The following is an 11269-nucleotide window of genomic DNA, read 5'->3' as shown; positions in this document are numbered from 1 at the left end:
TAGTATCGTATCGTGGGGTACCTAGTGATACCCAGCCCTACTTGGCACGCCCTACAATTTCAATGTCTTGCCTTCGTATTTATTTTTTTGGATTCAAGACCCTCGCATGCAAGAATGAGTTCACATCTGAATGTAGGCTAAAACTCGATTAACTATTTAAGTGCAAAAATGCCAACATATTCTTCTGTGTGCCTACAAGTATGCGTTTCCAGGTGTTCTGTCTGGCAGGCAACATCCCTTGAGAGAAGCTGCTGAATGGAAGCACTTGATGAGCTGGGCTGCGTAGAGACAACAAAGTAAAATAGGTACTCAATTTGTAACATTGTATATAGTCCATGTGCAAGTTGCCGAAAGATATAAGATAAACATGTTTAGTGAATTACATTAGCCTAATACTTAAAATTAGTTCTATGAAATGATATTACATCCTTGATTTGTTTACATATTTTATAGTTCATCTCATCAACTCAATACCATGACCTCAAGCTCTTCAGAAATCTGCTAATAACCCTTTGATTTGAATCAGGTGTTAAGAAGGGGAAACCATGCCTATAATAGTGCGTTTCAGGTACACTTTTAGCCCGTAAACAACCAGTTATAACTGGGAGTACAAGAGGGTAGAAGGGGGCGAGAACAAGGGTTGCCCCGAACGCACCATATGTATTTAGGATGAGTCCTTATTAATAGGTCATAAGGATCTCATCATCAGTAAAACGCTAGAACTACTGCGGTCCAGTGGCAGGTAAAATACAATCGTTTGTAGTATGGTGAGCAGACATTGTAAAACATTGCATTCCCTTGGTATCCAAGCAGTAGAGATCAGTGCCTGTACCCCCTTTGTTGAATTGTGCCCATTCTCGAGTGATGCCCCTTGCTTGCTGAGATGCACACTCGACTTACAGTGCGTGTATTTATAGTTATGAATGGGCGGCCATGTATTAGTCCACTGTCCTTTCTCTATAATAGGTCCATGGTATTTACACACATAACTGATGCTATCTACCTTAACATTAGCGTCAATAACTTGGCTGTTAGCTGTAGAGCTAATGCAAAAGCAACATTATAATGCTAACAAGGTAACCATATACAGTAAAGCAACACAATGATATGGCGTTAGTTAACTTACTTTGTCGAGGTTTGTAGCTGAGCCGAGGAGAGTTGGTACTGATCCAGACTTGATTCTCCGACGTTGAGCAAGTCCAGCTCTGTATTGGCCCAAGTTGAGGAAGCAGTCGTCAGACTCGTCAGTGAAATGTTTGGCGCTGCCGTGTTCTAGCAACGGGACGGCCATATGTTCCTGACCTCATCTGACTCCCGCGCTGCGTTTGTATCCAGTGGGCGTGGCCTATGACGTGTTGGCTCCGGCTTCCTCATCCGTCTATTGATGCTGCCAGAGCATGGACATAATAAAGGATGGACCACGGACTGGCCGCCCATTCATTCCTATACAAACTGCTCAGTGGCTCAGGGTAACATACAGGAGCGATTTGCTTCCGCGTTATGGGGCCAAGACACGTGGCCTAGTCCGTGACGTACCGGATGCAGAAATGCGTGCCCAGCCCCCCACTTCGGTCCAACAACAATATAAAATGATACCGTAATGCACCTGTTCTTTGTCTTTGGATCTTTTGAATAAATGGATCAATACATGATGAATCACAATGACCGCAAGCAGAGGACCGTGAGAGTTATTGAGCAGCAGATGAACCAGTCATATCGGACACGTTAACGGAGCACTGAACTAGGCCCTCTCGGATGCCATTTGTTCACTACGACTCCTTTCAGCTGCACACCCTTCTTCCCCAGCGAGATAACGGCGAATAAAACGCTTGAGGTGGCGTTTTGAAAAGAAAAAACGTAATTTTTTTTAGGACATGGCATGAAGGTAATTACGAGCCTTTGATTGATATCCAGACATTTTTTGCAGAGACACAATCCTGTTCTCCACTTGTATTGGAGTGGACGGCGATATCTACTTCTGGGCCACATGAAATGACGGACCCCCGTCCACAGCTCGCTTAAACAGCTGCAATACCAGGCTTGGCCTGAGCACTGCGGAAGTATGCACTGCTCCTAAGGGGCGGGACTTCGCCCAAGTTTTCCCGCTTCTTCTCAGTTTGGGGCCGAATCAACTGAACAATAGAATCTCGGATCTCCATTTTAGAGCCATTCAAGTGCATGTGGTAAGGCATATTATGCTCTGAAATTTATTATATTCTAAACTTGTTTGGTTATTATAAAATTTAATGGCCAACATAACTAGGCATAAGTGGACGACGTAAGTGATTTATGGTCAGAATCCCTCCAATCATCGTGTTGACCAGTCAGCGCCAGTTCACTAACCAACGTTAAGTAACTCTTATTAACTTAGCAAAGGGTTGTTAGCCGTCGACATTTACCCCAGATGCTCTAATTATGTTTCATTGTTGGACGATTGATCTGGACTCAAGCTATAGGCCTACCAGTCAGATGAGTAACTCAGTGGAGGAGGTGACCATATCAATACTTTAAACATCTGTTCATGCAACATTGGTGAGTTAATCACCATTAAATACGATCAGATAAGACCAATGTGTTCATGAAAGGGCCCCTCCATGGAGAGAATGGCAATTTAGGAGAACGATATTACTTTATTTATGCAAAATATGTGGGATTTACAACAGTTAATTGGCTGCTCTATAGCAACTGTTGACTTTGATATATTCAGTATTACCTAGAATGTGTTACGGTTGTAGTTAAGGTTGTTTATCTACAAAGTGGTAAGGTTAGATCAACAGTATTGGACATTATGTTGTCTGTTTGTGGTGAAGGAGGACTTTGCGGATATCAGGGCATACTTTTCCACAACAAAATGGAACCGCCTCTGTATGGCAGAGAAAAAAAGATTCCTGCAGATCAAGGAAAACCATTTGGTTATGTCGTCTCTTGGTAAACCACTCATACTTAAATACTATTTTACTGAGTACATTGCTATACATACAGACACAGGTGGTGCTGCTGTACACATCACTGCTGTGTGTGTGTGTGTGTGTGTGTGTGTGTGTGTGTGTGTGTGTGTGTGTGTGTGTGTGTGTGTGTGTGTGTGTGTGTGTGTGTGTGTGTGTGTGTGTGTCAGGCCTGTCCTTTCTGGCTCCAGCCTTCATGAGGAGAGAGAAGCCCGGCCAGGTGAAAGTCTGCTCACCTGAAGAGACAGACTATGAGGAGGAGCAGCTCTGGATTGACCGGTACAAAGACATTTACAAGACATTTCTGGAAGGGGTAATGTGCAGTGAACATTATCCCTTTCGAAGCCCTGAAGATACATTAGCCTGCATATACTGCTTAATCATTTGCTACCTTTTAGTCAGTTAGTCATAGTTAATATAGTACATCCTTACATATGGTCTGTTTGTTGTAGTTAATAGTAGGGGTGTGCAAAAATATCGATACTGCGACATATCGCGATATTTCGTCTTGCGGGACGTTATCGATATGCTGACGCCAAATATCGATATTTAAAGGTCCCATGACATGAAAATCTCACTTTATGAGGTTTTCTAACATAATTATGAGTTCCCCTAGCCTGCCTATGGTCCCCCAATTGCTAAAACTTGCGTTTGGTGTAAAACGAGCACTAGCTGTTCTGCTCGCCTTTGAAAAAACGGAGGCTCAAGTGCGCTGATTTGGAATGTCTGTATTCTTGACGTCATCAGGAATCTCAGCTCCTCCCCTTACTCTGCCTGGCCCGCCCAGAGACGTTGGCCCGCCAATGAGACTCGACCGTGCAAGCGCCACATGTGTGTGTGTTTTTGTGAATACACACACTGTAACGCAAGTGTTTCTTGTCGGTTCTTTGACGTGTCTTGTATTTCCACAACGAGACTGTTGTGGGGGTTATGTTATCTCAGCCATGGTTGAGAAGGAATTGGGAGAAAGGAACTTTGGCTTTGACTGGCTGAAGTACATGAACTGCGTCATGCCGCCGGTTGCCGCGAGGCACCATCGCCCGGCAGCGGGCAGCCGGCAGCGCGCGGTTCAGTCGACTTCAGGTTGATGTGGAAGAACCAGAGACGTCGCAGAACCCGACAAAGTCGTTTGTGATTCATTATATCGTCTGGAGGCGCACACCGCTTTTGGCCGTGATAATATGTATTAAATGATATAGATTTCTATGTATTATATGATATTATTTAGATATAGAGCTCCAGGACTGTAACGCAAGTGTTGTACACTTCCTTGTTATTTGGATAACCGTTCTGTCGGACTCTCGTCTCTGGTATTTCTACAACGAGACTCGTATTGGGGGTTATCTCAGCCAAGGTTGAGAACGAATTGGGGGGAAGGAACTTTGGCTTGACTCCTTCAAGAACATGAACCACGACATGGAGGAGAAAGGGATTGTTGGCGGCGAATGTCTCCAGCTTGAGACCCGCTGAGGGACCACCGCCGGAGGCGGAGGTGCCTAAGCGCTGCCCGGGAACAATCCCTTTCTCCTCCTTGTCGTGGTTCAGTCTACTTCACATTGATGAGGACGTTGAAGAACCAGGAACGTCGGAGAACCCAACGCGGTCGTTTGAGATTCATAATATCGGATCACACATCTTTTGGCGGTTATAATATATATTATATAGATATCTATGTAGGCTATATGATAATATTTTGATATAGAGCTCCAGGACTCCCGTGTGTTCTAGAATATTTACAGAACACGGCTAAAGGCTGTGTGCGCCTCGCCATTGCGATACATCCACTGTAAACAGAGCGAATGAAACTAAGCAATGAAATGTTTTCTGCATTTATTTTGTTTTCTAATTTTCTGTTACTTTGCATAAAATGTTTTTGTAATAAATTCTGAATTTCTTCAGTGACACAGATATCGTGATGTATCGTGGGTGAAATTTCTTGCAATATATCGATAATCGCAGAATCGCTGTATCGTGATATTATCGTTATCGTGGGTAAAATATCGTGATAGTATCGTATCGTGGGGTACCTAGTGATACCCAGCCCTAGTTAATAGGTCACATCCTAACTCGTATAGTCAGTTGGTAATAGTTAGCAGGTTACATCCTAACCTAAAGCCAGTTATGTCAGCAGGTGCTCGAGTGTGGAAGCCACCAACAGTCAGACAGGGGTCTCTACAGCAGCCCAGTACGTCAGATGCAGTTTCTGTACAGGTATAAACAGCACACATCACCTTCAGTAGCCTTACCATGTCCTGTCCTCTATGGTACGAGACCTGCTTCATGTCCGTGTGACAGCAGACTCATCTTTTAAGGGTATTAATTACACCAGCACGATGTATAACCTTAGACGTGTTGTTGCTAGGAGGTAAGGTACCTACTAGGGGTGTACGGTATAAACGGTGCTGAACGTATACCGGTTTGAATTTGCGCTACGGTATAGATTTTGACGTTACCTCGGGACCGGTGTGACCGGTAGACAATGTTGTGTGTAACGCGTAACAAAGTAAGTAATGCGTTAATACAGTTCCCTAATTACTTTTTCATGTAAAAAGTAAAGTTACGAGCAACTACTGAAAATATGGTGACGAAATATAGTTCCTTTTTCAATTCGGCACCACGTTACTTTTCCCAGGGACAGATTGACAGCGATTCTGCCTTCTCAGGCCGTATGCTATTGCGCAAGCACGCAGGCGCGCAGCAAGCGCTTCTGCGTTGCGCAATAGTCCCTTCACGAGCTCTCATTCCACAACGTACGAGACAGACGCTGGTAGCGTGAAGCCGTCTCTGCAATCAGACATTGCTTCTGCAGGCATTTTGAAAGCCAGTCCTTAGAACAAAATGCCAGTGGTGGAACGAGATGACAAACGTTGTCACTGTTTACCTGTCTAAGGACATGGTTCCCTTTCAAAATGTCGATAGGGCTTTAAAGAGATGGTCAAAACACTCGATCCCAGGTTCGCGTTACATGCCCGCACACCCTTCAGCCAATTTGAGATGCCAAAACTATACGGCAAGGTCCGCAAGCAAGTGGAGAAACAAATCCATACTATTAAACATTAGTGTTTTTCAGAGATGGAAGTAACTTGAATTTAATTTTTTTGATGTGGTTTTGCTGCCTTTCCAGTATTTTTCCCCCTTCAGAGGCATTTATATCGAAATTAGAAGATAAAATTAACATACCGTGATATAATACTGTTACCGTCTATTCCTAAAATCTTTCCGTGATATAGGGCTGGGCGATATTGCAAATAATATTATCACGATTCTTTTTTCGATATCGATATTAATCACGATATATAATATAAAAATTAGAGCTGTCAAGCGATTAAAATATTTAATCGTGATTAATCGCATTAATGTCATAGTTAACTCTAATTAATCGCGATTAATCGCAAATTCTTTTTCTATGCTAAATATCCCTTGATTTTTTTGTCCCATAATTTTTCTCATTTTAATTCTCTTATCAACATGGTGAAGTGCATCGGCTTGCCTTGGGTAAATGATTTTTTATTGATAACAACATTGGCATATACACTGATCAAAACAGGACGATACAAAAAAAGAGCCTATAGTGCAATTAAACGACTGCTTTGAACAAATGTCATTTGAACATAGCAGTCAGGCCACTGCTTCTTTGTTTTGAGCCAAATGGCGCATTTCCACTGCAGGGTGCGGAACGGATCGGATCGCAAAGGTGCGGGTCGGATCGCGTTTCCACTGCCAAAAGTGGGCGTGACCCGGACTTTGCCGTACCCGTTCCGACCCCATTTTAGGGACTCCTCCGTTGCGGTACCCAAAACGAGACCAGACGCCTGAAAGGGTACCCTGGAATTCTAGCTACACCCCCCCTCCGTTGATTGGTCGACAGAATCGTCACTTCCGGGTGACGCGGGGATAAAAACAAACAAACAGTAGCCTCGAGGTATTATTCTTTACAATTAACATGTCGCGTAAAAAGCTTGCTTGGGCGAACAAGGAGGTGGAGACGTTCGTCTGCATTCTTGCGGAGGAAGACGTTGTTTACGATGTTTACGTAGCTGCCGCGGCGATCGACATCCGGCCTACCACAAAGGGTACTGTCGGCGGTGGAAACGCGACCTCGGAACTGAGCTGGGCTATACCGCCCCCTCCCTACCGCCCCTTTGCGATCCGATCCGTTCCGCACCCTGCAGTGGAAACGCAGGGTGCGGGTTTTTTTTTATAAAATAATTGCGTTAATCGCGCGATAAAAAAATTAACGCCGTTACATTTGGTTTGCGTTAACGCCGTTAATAACGCGTTTAACTGACAGCTCTAATAAAAATATATATATATATTTTTTTTTTTCTTTTCTCTTATTTTCATTGTTGTTGATAGTGTGTGTATGTGTGTGTGTGTGTGTACTTGGGCATTAACCGCAAAACTGCGATCTGACTATTTTGTTTATTTCTGCCGCATTGGCTGTCAGGTAAATCCACATCAGAAATGTTGTTTTTAAAAAACAAACAAAAAAAACACTTTTTTTCATATCGAGCATTTATGTCTAATGCTTATCGTCGTAATCGACGTGAGATTTATCGCGATTAATAATCGTTATCGCCCAGCCCTACCGTGATGTACATTTTAGTCCATACCGTACAGCCCTAGTACCTACCCACATTAATAAAACAGTGAGTACTCCTAACTAGTCGTTCTGTCTGTCAGAGTCTCTCAGGGCGGGGCTGGAGTGACCAGGAGGTCTCTGGAGGGCCCACTCCTTCTCATCCAGAGATCGACCCCCCCGGAGGAGGAGTAGAGAGGGGCTCTGCAGTCCAGGAGGAGGTCTCCTTGGGTTAGCTCTGATCCCACCACTGCTTCCCTGCAATAACACGTGTGTGTGTGTGTGTGTGTGTGTGTGTGTGTGTGTGTGTGTGTGTGTGTGTGAGAATCAGTTCTCCATGAACATTTGCAGGACTCAAGTATTTATTCAAGAGAGACGAACCTGAGAAATGTTCTCAGAGTTAACTACCAAGAACCGGAAGTACCTAAGGATGACGACTACTTCTGTAAGAGGGCTCTCTCTCTGTCTCTGTCTCTCTCTGTCTCTGTCTCTGTCTCTCTGTCTCTGTCTCTCTCTCCCCACCTCTTTTTCCCCACCTCTTTTTCATTCACAAACCAATTTTTAATCTTCCTTTTTCTGTCTATTTAATATAGATTTGTAGCTGAAGCTCTTTTGGACGTAATAAATAAATGAACTCTCTCCAGTCTGTGATGAGTGTAGGACTTTCTTCCTCGAAGAGTGCGAGGTCCACGGTCCTATCGTCTTCATGGCTGATCTCCCCGTTGCTGTCAGAGAGAAAGACAGAGCCAAGAAGACGCTGCCCGCTGGGTTTGAGGTATATGTCGTACTTTAACACAACAAAGTTCTCCCCGTCCAATGAGACGGTATAACATTCATTGTTTAATACATTTCCCAGCTAATGTATATAAAAACAGTAATGTTAACGGTTATATTGCCAAAGCAGATGGATATACTGTATCTCTCCCCCAATGGTTCTTCTTCCTGAATCGTGCTTTCCGTCTATCTCTCCCTCTCTCCCCCCATTTCCCTCTATCTGCCTCTCTTTGTGACTCCCTCTCTGAACTCCCCCCCCCTGTCCCAACCCCCTCTTTCCTTTCCTCCCTCTTCCTGTCTAAATCTCTCTTTCTCACTTGTTTCCCAACTACTCATCTCCATTCATTTCTTATCATATCTTGTATTCCTCTCCCCCCCTCCATCTCACCACCTCTCTTCCTCTCTCCATTCCTCTCACCTCTCTTTGTCTCTCCCTGCCTCAATCTCTCTACATCTCTCTTCTCCATGTGTCTCCATCTCGCTCTCCTCTACCTCTCTTCTATTCTATCTCTCCTCCCTCCTCCACCTCTCCCTCCCTCTATGTATTCCTCTCACTCTACGACTCTCCTCCTCTCTCCATCTCTGTCTCATGTGGGGTAGATCAGAGATTCTGGGATCCCTGGGGCCGGTCTAGGGGTGTTTTACTGTGGGGACGGTGGCCTTCCCATTGGAACACACTTTGGACCCTACGAAGGACACAGGACAGATGAAGAGGGAGCCCTGGAGAGTGGATACTCCTGGGAGGTCAGTGTGTTTGTATTCATTTATTTTGATCTAGTCTTGTGTGTGTGCTTGTGTGAGTTTATTGGATGGCATAGAGTCTGATTAACACATTTCTCCAGATCTACAAGAGCAGACACAGTGATTACATTGATGCAAAGAGAGAGACACTTTCTAACTGGATGAGGTAGGACCCTATTCACTTTTATACCATCTACTGCATGAATAATGTTCACAATTTTCTTACTTACATTACTTTATTGATAACATTTATATTTCTCCATGTCTGTTATCTGATTAGATCCACAATATTGTCTGTGTTGCTATGACATGCAGAAGATACACTGTAAAGGTGTGTTGACGTACCTGTCTGTGTGTTAGGTACGTCAATTGTGCTCGTAATGAAGAGGAACAGAACCTAATAGCGTTTCAGCACAGGAGGGATTCTGTATCGCTCCTGTGGCCTCGTGACTTCAGGAGCAGAGCTCTTGGTCTGGTATGGGGACGAATACGCCAGACATCTGGGAATCGGATTTGATCGACTGTGGAACAACAAGAGCTCTACTAAAGGTCTGCCTTCAAGTCTGGCTTTCTGTCAGGGTTTGGTTTCTATTCCGCACTTCATGACCACATCTCTCATTTTAATTCAAAAGAGCTTGGACAATAAACATCTACATTAACAAAGCAGTTAAGAAATTAAACAGGAAATGGTAAAGTTTTAACATAAATTTAAATATAATAAACAAAAGATGACAACATAATAGAAAAATATTCTTACTTGGAAAAATGTCTAAATGGGAAATATACAGTACCATGGAGGTTTCAAAAAAACAATCCAATTATACAAATTCAGGTATGCTTGATTAGGATGTGCAGCCTTGTCAAGCCCCAAAGCCTAAACCACCTGACTCTGGCCAGGTGAGGCTGCTTAAACCAGCCATCAGCAGCACTCTCAAAAATAAAATACATACGACTCTTTCTCCTAGGAGGGAAATCCCAGCTGACACCAGCACAGGCTTTCCCCTGTCCCGAGTGTCCGTACTCCTACACGTCTCAGATCTTCCTCCACAAACACGTGAAGAGGAGCCATGGCGACCTGTACGGCCGACTGCTGAGGAGTGGAGAAATCAAGGTGGAGCCTAGTCTCCTCCCATACGTCGCAGCCTCCTATCAAGAACCGATCGGAGCCTCCCCGGGAACCGTCCAAAGCACGAGCCAGATTCCAGCAGAAGCCGGACGCCACAGATGTGAGAAGTGCAGTAAAACCTTTAGTCGCTCTTATAGTCTGAAGGTTCACCAGCGCATCCACACGGGAGAGAAACCATACCACTGTAAACAGTGTGGGGAAACATTTAGTCTATCTGGTGATCTGAAGAAACACCAACGCATCCACACGGGAGAGAAACCATACCACTGTCAACAGTGTGGGAAAACATTTAGTCTATCTAATGATCTGAAGAAACACCAGCGCATCCACACGGGAGAGAAACCATACCACTGTAAACAGTGTGGGAAAACATTTAGTCTATCTAATGATCTGAAAAAACACCAGCGCATCCACACAGGAGAGAAACCATACCACTGTCAACAGTGTGGGAAAACATTTAGTACATCTGGTAATCTCAAGCGTCACGCACAACTTCACAGAGGAGTCTCCACCCAAACAACCATGTGAAGAAACTAAATGGTTCCCAGACATCTTTTATTCAAATCTAATCGAACATGGTTCTTGCTGTTATATGTTAAAAGGGCACATGAACGGTTGATTGTTTATCTTATCAACTTTATGTATTTATTTATATTCATGTCTGTATGAGTGAAGGTTTTTACCTGAAAAATGTTCAGAAGAAAAATAGTTTGAGAGAGATGATGTTAACTGAATTATTCTCTGACGTCATTGTTATATTTATTTCATTTGTATGTATTTATTTATTTATCCTGTAGAAATTCAAATAAAATCAGATATGCAGTGTGGAGAAGTCTGGTTTTGTCTGGATAGAATAGAAGCAGTCCAACATGTTGGTGAATTATATTTGATATGCTGTTATGTATAACGTAGAATTCAAAGGATGAGCTGAGGTCCCGTTACTGACCACCAGAGGGAACCACAGCCCCACGAAGATGTTCCCCTTCCCCGGATTCAGTGACATTTTGAATTAATTATTGATAATTATGCTTCAATCTTCCAATAATAATTACTATTTACCGTCCTTCAATGGAAGTGAGAAAAAAAGGATGTCTGATTTAAACC

At 43.6% G+C, this 11269-nt stretch overlaps 1 pseudogene; it reads left to right on the top strand.

Annotated features, from left to right (window-relative positions):
• The first annotated feature begins 2357 nt into the window (after positions 1–2357).
• LOC115556651 (histone-lysine N-methyltransferase PRDM9-like) lies at positions 2358–10990 on the top strand (annotated as a pseudogene).
• The last annotated feature ends 279 nt before the right edge of the window (positions 10991–11269 follow it).

Source organism: Gadus morhua, chromosome 13, assembly GCF_902167405.1.
Source record: "Gadus morhua chromosome 13, gadMor3.0, whole genome shotgun sequence".
NCBI lineage: Eukaryota > Metazoa > Chordata > Actinopteri > Gadiformes > Gadidae > Gadus > Gadus morhua.
This window is presented reverse-complemented; position numbering and strand designations above follow the sequence as displayed.